At 39.5% G+C, this 6,000-nt stretch overlaps 1 protein-coding gene across 2 annotated transcripts in view; it reads left to right on the top strand.

Annotated features, from left to right (window-relative positions):
• Window positions 1–3,090: 3,090 nt before the first annotated feature.
• The window catches only part of fbln2 (fibulin 2), an 82,459-nt gene continuing 79,549 nt past the window's right edge, over window positions 3,091–6,000 (top strand). For both annotated transcript variants that reach the window (XM_035951857.2, XM_023278175.3), the window contains exon 1: window positions 3,091–3,227. The gene's annotated coding sequence lies outside the window, so the exon portion shown is untranslated. The remainder of the gene's footprint in view (window positions 3,228–6,000) is intronic.

Here is a 6,000-nt window from a genome sequence, read left to right as displayed (position 1 = left end):
AAATGCAGGCCTACTCGCAATTTGTGACATGTCCTTCCACTGACCCACTCCTGAACAGTCTGAATCCATTCTTTTTTACCTCATCTCTCATCTCCAGTTGAAAGCAGTCCCCTGGCGGTTGTCTTATCTGCGATCGGAGCCAATCTGTTTGTTGCAGCACCACTTCACCCGAGGCCTTGATAGTTCCTCATTAGGACCTTTACGTGGGCTGCTGGGAGGGGTCGACACTGGTGACTCCAACATGATGAGTGAGTCCATTCAAAGTCCGCATTTTGTTCCCCACAATGCTCACACTCCCTGCGCTCTTTGAACTTTGACGTCCTCTGGAGGTGCCAAATTTACGAGGCTCTCCAAAGGGGCCGCTTCAAATAGAGGAAGAAGTGTCACGAAAGTGAGATACAAGATAGGCCTCAAGTCGTAAAGTTGCTTAGACTTGTGCCATTTGCTGCTTTTGGGGGTCACGCTCCCTCCAAAAGGCAGGAATATATTAAAAACACGGCCAAGGATAAATCATTTCTATGCCACGTGAATGCAGAAACATGCTCAGTTGACTGACATGCATCTTTATCCCTTCAGGGAGTAAAGGGCTCAGCGTGGGATTAGACAGGTAATTAAAAACAGGCCCATGTTTGAAGAGATTTGGTGTTTTGTGTGCAGTTGCGATAGCCTATGGCCTTGTGTCATGCATGGGCTGCGACTGGCAGGGGACAGACAGCAGCATGAGTAATGATGTGAGCGCGAGGCTCTTGTTTAGCCAAGGTTACGGCCGTCCATTTAGGAGCTACACGCAAGATCCTTAAAAACACAGCAGTGGACAGCAGCTGGAGTTTACTCTGGGGGCCTACAACATGGCTCGAAAGGAAATTTAAGACAGTCGGCCACGCAGTAACTCCACTTATATGACTTTGTACCGCACTAAGCACAACACGAGAGCAGAAATATAGTGGAATAATAAGCTCAGTTCCGCCTGTCTTGCTTCCTGGGTTGACATAAACCTTGTGTGAGTTCAACTTGATCACAGTGGTGTTAGCAGAATTTCAAGTAGGAAAAACATTGATTTTGTGCATTTCTTTTTCTTTCTGTTACGCTTTGCATTTTTTGCATTTTAAAACTATTTCTTGGCAAACAGCAAAGAACAGATATTTAAGACCAGACCTTCAAAGTGAACTAGCTGTACCGAATCATCACTCTTGCTGATGAAATTAGTAGCTTTTTGGAGCTTCTTACTGGTCGCTAAGACACATTATTTCCTCATTAAAATACCTTAAAACTACAAACACAGTTGTGATAACTGTTGCAGATAAGTGGCCACTGAGCTGCTGATCTTATATACAATACAGTTCTTGTCCTGGTTGGTTTTGTACTCAAGCCCCACCACCATATTTCCTCTACTGATCAATAGATCTCCTCATTCCAGGTCTTTTCTTGGATGATAGAATCCTTTCTAATTTTCAGATAGCATCAAAATTATTTTGCTAGTGGATGGAAATCAAAATAAATAGTTTTAAGATATGATGATGCAACATTTTGAAAATGCAAAGTCAATCTCCTTGTATTTTTATGTTAATATAGATATACAGACTTGTTTTTACTGTTTGCATGAGTCACATAGAGGGTTATCTATTAATTTGAACCGAAAATTACAAATACTTTTTTCTGGAATATGTGAAAATGTAAGAGGAATCCCAAAGACATGAATGATTTTCTATATACTAGTTCTGCTGTTAAATTTGTGATAACTTGTGCACACTATCTTCCAATAAAATAGCAGAATAAATAGTTAAACAGCAGCAAAAAAAAGTCCAAATATGCATGAAAATCCAACTAGCTGAGTTTATGCTAAGCTAATGGTGATGTAGCGCTAGCTAGTTAGCTTGAATTCTTCGCTACTGTAGGATAAACATGCCTGTTTATCTGACATACTTTTATATCTCAGGAATTTAAATATCATTGATTAATGGTGAATTAAGTATAGTAAAGTTGAAATTTTTGTCCTATGCTGATTAATTCATTAATTCTAAGTAAAAAATAATTAATGAAACTCTTGTCATGAATTAGGGAGTTGAGGACCCAAATGCAGAACCCAACAGCAGGTATTTAGAAAATAAGAAGTAAACTTTGTTCAGAAAGCTGATACAAAAATAAACCACAGTCTAGATGAATCGAATGCATGGGGAGCTGGCAAAAATTAATGAAAAAAAAGGTAACAAAAGCATGGCATAAACAGAAGCAAGAAACAAAGAAACACAAAAAGGCTTGAAAAAGTAGAATAAACCTGTATTCAGACGGGAGGGAAAAGAGGGACAAAGAACAGACGTGAAGATGCAAGCGACACACAAGGAAAGACAAACTGAAAAAAAAACAAAATAACTGAAAGGGAACATTACACCCAGACACAATGAAACATATAAGAGAAAAACACAGGAAGGAATCACAATAACAAAACTAGCAACTAAAACCCAAGACCATGACAACTGTTTTCTTTAATCAGAAGTTATTTCTGTAGGCGTTGTATACATTTACTGATGACGTACACTTGAACTTGTTTTTTGGCACTTATCCGGGTTCTCTTCTCCTGACGAGATCCTTGCTTGTGTTGTATCTACTCTCAGATGTACGTCGCTTTGAATAGAAACGTCTTCTAAATGAAATTGTAGAATTGTTGAAGTAAAAGGCTTCTTGCTTTGGTAGATGAGGTCTTGGAAGGAAGATGCCTCTTTCTAAGATTTTACATTTAGCTTAATAACAATAAATTTTCAGTCCATTATGGTTTAATTACTTCCAAACACTTAGAATACACATATTTTCAAAGAAAGAGCCATTTGTGTGGCTTCGGTTGCAGAGGTGGTTGCTCACTGATTGCATGGTCGGCGGTTCGATCCCCGGTCTCTCCGCATAAACATCGTTTATATTGTTCTTAAGAGGGCCGCTTTATTCCGTGTTCTACATCCATTTCAGACCAGTTTTTCAGCTCCTGTTCACAAAGTTGACCCAGTCCAGTCTACTGGTTGCGTGTCCTGTGTGAGCCGGTGCCTGCCAGCAGAGCCTGCTCTTCATTATGGATCAGGATGAGGATCTCCTCTTTAGTCTCCAGCAGGGGAAACTTTTCGTACCTCCCCCTCCGCCTGCCTGCTTCCAGCTTCCAGCAGCTTGTCGGTGGTCAAAAGGTTCACACTTGCGGCGCCCAGAGGACCAGCAGCCGGCGTCTCCCCACAGCCGTCGACAAGGTAACACAAAGTCAACTCGTTAAACTGCGTTTTACCATCAAACCTGCGCGCCTGCTGTTCACTTTGCTGCATGCATGTAGAGTCGTTCAGTACTTTCTCCAATCTTTTGTGTTCAGATGTGTTCCTGTTTCAGTCTGCAACCTTGCAATCATTAGTTGAGTTTTTTCCCATTTAACTTTTAAGTGGAGACTGGTGACAGGTTGCAGAAAAGTTTGTGCACAAGAAACAAAATCCATGTTTAGTCTGTTTTTGTATATGTGCCTAATCAGTTGTTGCTATCAGTTATTTAAAGAAATACAAGTTTAACATACAAGTTTATTAAAATAACTGCACAATCTCCACAGTTTGTTTGTAACACACAGTCCTAAACAAAGTGAGGAATTTACTTTCCTGTTTTCATGTGGAGTCAGTTGCTTTTCTTTCTGCATGGATGCATTTCCTTTCTGAAAAAGTTTAGTCTTTAAAGAATCCCCTTCTTTTTGTCCATGTTGGCAAAGCAGCACACCATCAGGGACTGTTTAGAGATCAGCTGTGTGTGTTCAGGCTTTGAGAAAGGCAGGAATCCCCCTTTTCCCTCACTGCTCTGGGAAACACCAGCCTGCTTTCACTGCCCTGTTTGCATTCTTCTGCATCCACTTCTTGCCAGCTTTTATTATGCCTGCTCCGGTGACGGTGGGTGTCACTTTCGTTGACAGGGCCGCCGTGATCCTCACTTGTCGGGTTAGTCAAGGTTAGTGACAGAAGGCCTCCGAGGCAGGATGGAGCTCATCCTGCCCTCAGGGAGGCTGCAGCAGGAGCTTAACTCTAAAAGTTTAGGTTTAGAGGGGGAAAAAATGCCAATTACTCAGCTCCTCTTTCTTTTCTCTGCAGCATGCTATAGATTGTGGCTCAAAGACCTTGGCTTCAACACTGTAAAATATCAACTCCAGACTTTATATCAGAATGGTCTGCGAGAGAAAAGCTTACTGTATAGTTTCTGATCCAGCACAGTAGTTTTATACTGTGATTTATACATGACAAGGAGCTTGAGAAATACTGCACATTGTCTGCATTAATTATCTTTGTCTTACGGAAGGTGAATTTCTGGATATACAATAATTTGTAGCAGCTAAAACATTTCATAATCGATTAGCTGAATTATTAAGTAACTATTTCAACCACCAATTCACAATTTCAGCCATTTTTCAAGCAACAGATATGGAACAAATGACAAAAGTGTGAATAAGTACTTTTCCCAATATGACAATCTGCTTCCTTAAGAGAAAAAATATTAACTGATACTCAAAAAGTGATGTTTAAAGTTTATGTCACAATTATCAGTTTCAGATTTGCTTGTGATTTCTGTAAAGAAAGAAAAAACTTGAAAGAATGACACAGTGACTGAGAAATATTTCCACAGAATATAAAAAGAAAATTTTATATGGACAATTTGATAATGAAACCCTTGTTTAGTTAATTGGCAATGAGTAGCTACAATACAACATGAAACGCGAATCCATTAATTTGTTTACGATATGCAAATGCCGTAGTATAACAATAACCATGATCCATAAATAGATCTGTATTGATCATGATGTCCACCAAGTCTAGCCGTGAGTAGGTCAAGATGTTTTATTCCTTTTGAACTTATAGCTATTTTATCTGACTTCTACATATCATATAATCCCATCTGATTTAAAGGTTGACCTTTTGACTTGCCTGTTTTTCCTTGTCCAGCCTCCAGCTGCTGTTGCATTGTCCATTGCAACGTATTTATGTTACCAAATAATCAAATATCTGACAATATTTCCTAAAACCTCAGAGAATGGTAAAAATGAGTGGGACTGCAGGAGTTTTTAGAGCGTATTGTGTTAATGGATAGTACAAAGTGAGTAACAGGATCCTACTTTTTACATAAAGCCTTCAGATCCACCCAGACTTCTGGATTTTTGCCGTCCTCCTCATAATTTCTTCACTTTTAATAAAGTCTTTCTGTGCGTTTTGATATTTTGAGCTATAAAATCACAGTAAAGGGTTACACAAGCTGTTTTTAATATAATATATTCAATGTGTGAACGATTGCCAGTCTGTTAAGATCATTCCCTGGTTCTTTCATCAAACGTGCAGTTCATGACTCAGATGGGATTGCAGAGTGATTAACACACGAGGAGGCTAACAGAGCTTGTTTTGGGCAGATTTACTGACTTGTGACAGCAGTATTTGTGGCAAACTGATGTCAAATTCAGTTCACCAATGTCACTCCAAGAACAGAGCAGCTTGATGTGGGGGTGTGTGTTTACTTGCAGAGATGACCTGAAGGTGAAGGAAAATATGCCTAGCATCACTGATGATGAATTGGATCTGTCCTCAAGCAATTTTGTAAAGAGAATAATGTGTAGTTTTTGGAATTTTCTCAAATTCAGAACAGCAGAGTGTGAAGTGGAGTTGGTTTGTGGCACATATTTGGCTTCTTGTACTTTCGTTGGTTCTGTTTTACAAAATTACCAAAGGTTTTTACAATCTAATGTATACTCCATTTGAGTTCTGCTTTGTGATGAAATGAACTAATGAAGTTGCTACAGTCGCTTTGCATCTCAAACTGCAGCTTTTATTAAACACATCATGTTCAACAAGAGTCATTAGTCAAAGGAGGCCCTGCACTTTGCTCTCTGCCCTGCTAATTACTTCAGAGAATGTACTTTCTTTAATGTGTAATCAATTTCCCACAAACTCAACTGCCAAAATATTATGAAGCGTCCATGCTCAGCAGATAGACTTCAGGGCTGATTGCAAC

This window comes from Amphiprion ocellaris, chromosome 5, assembly GCF_022539595.1.
Source record: "Amphiprion ocellaris isolate individual 3 ecotype Okinawa chromosome 5, ASM2253959v1, whole genome shotgun sequence".
NCBI lineage: Eukaryota > Metazoa > Chordata > Actinopteri > Pomacentridae > Amphiprion > Amphiprion ocellaris.
This window is presented reverse-complemented; position numbering and strand designations above follow the sequence as displayed.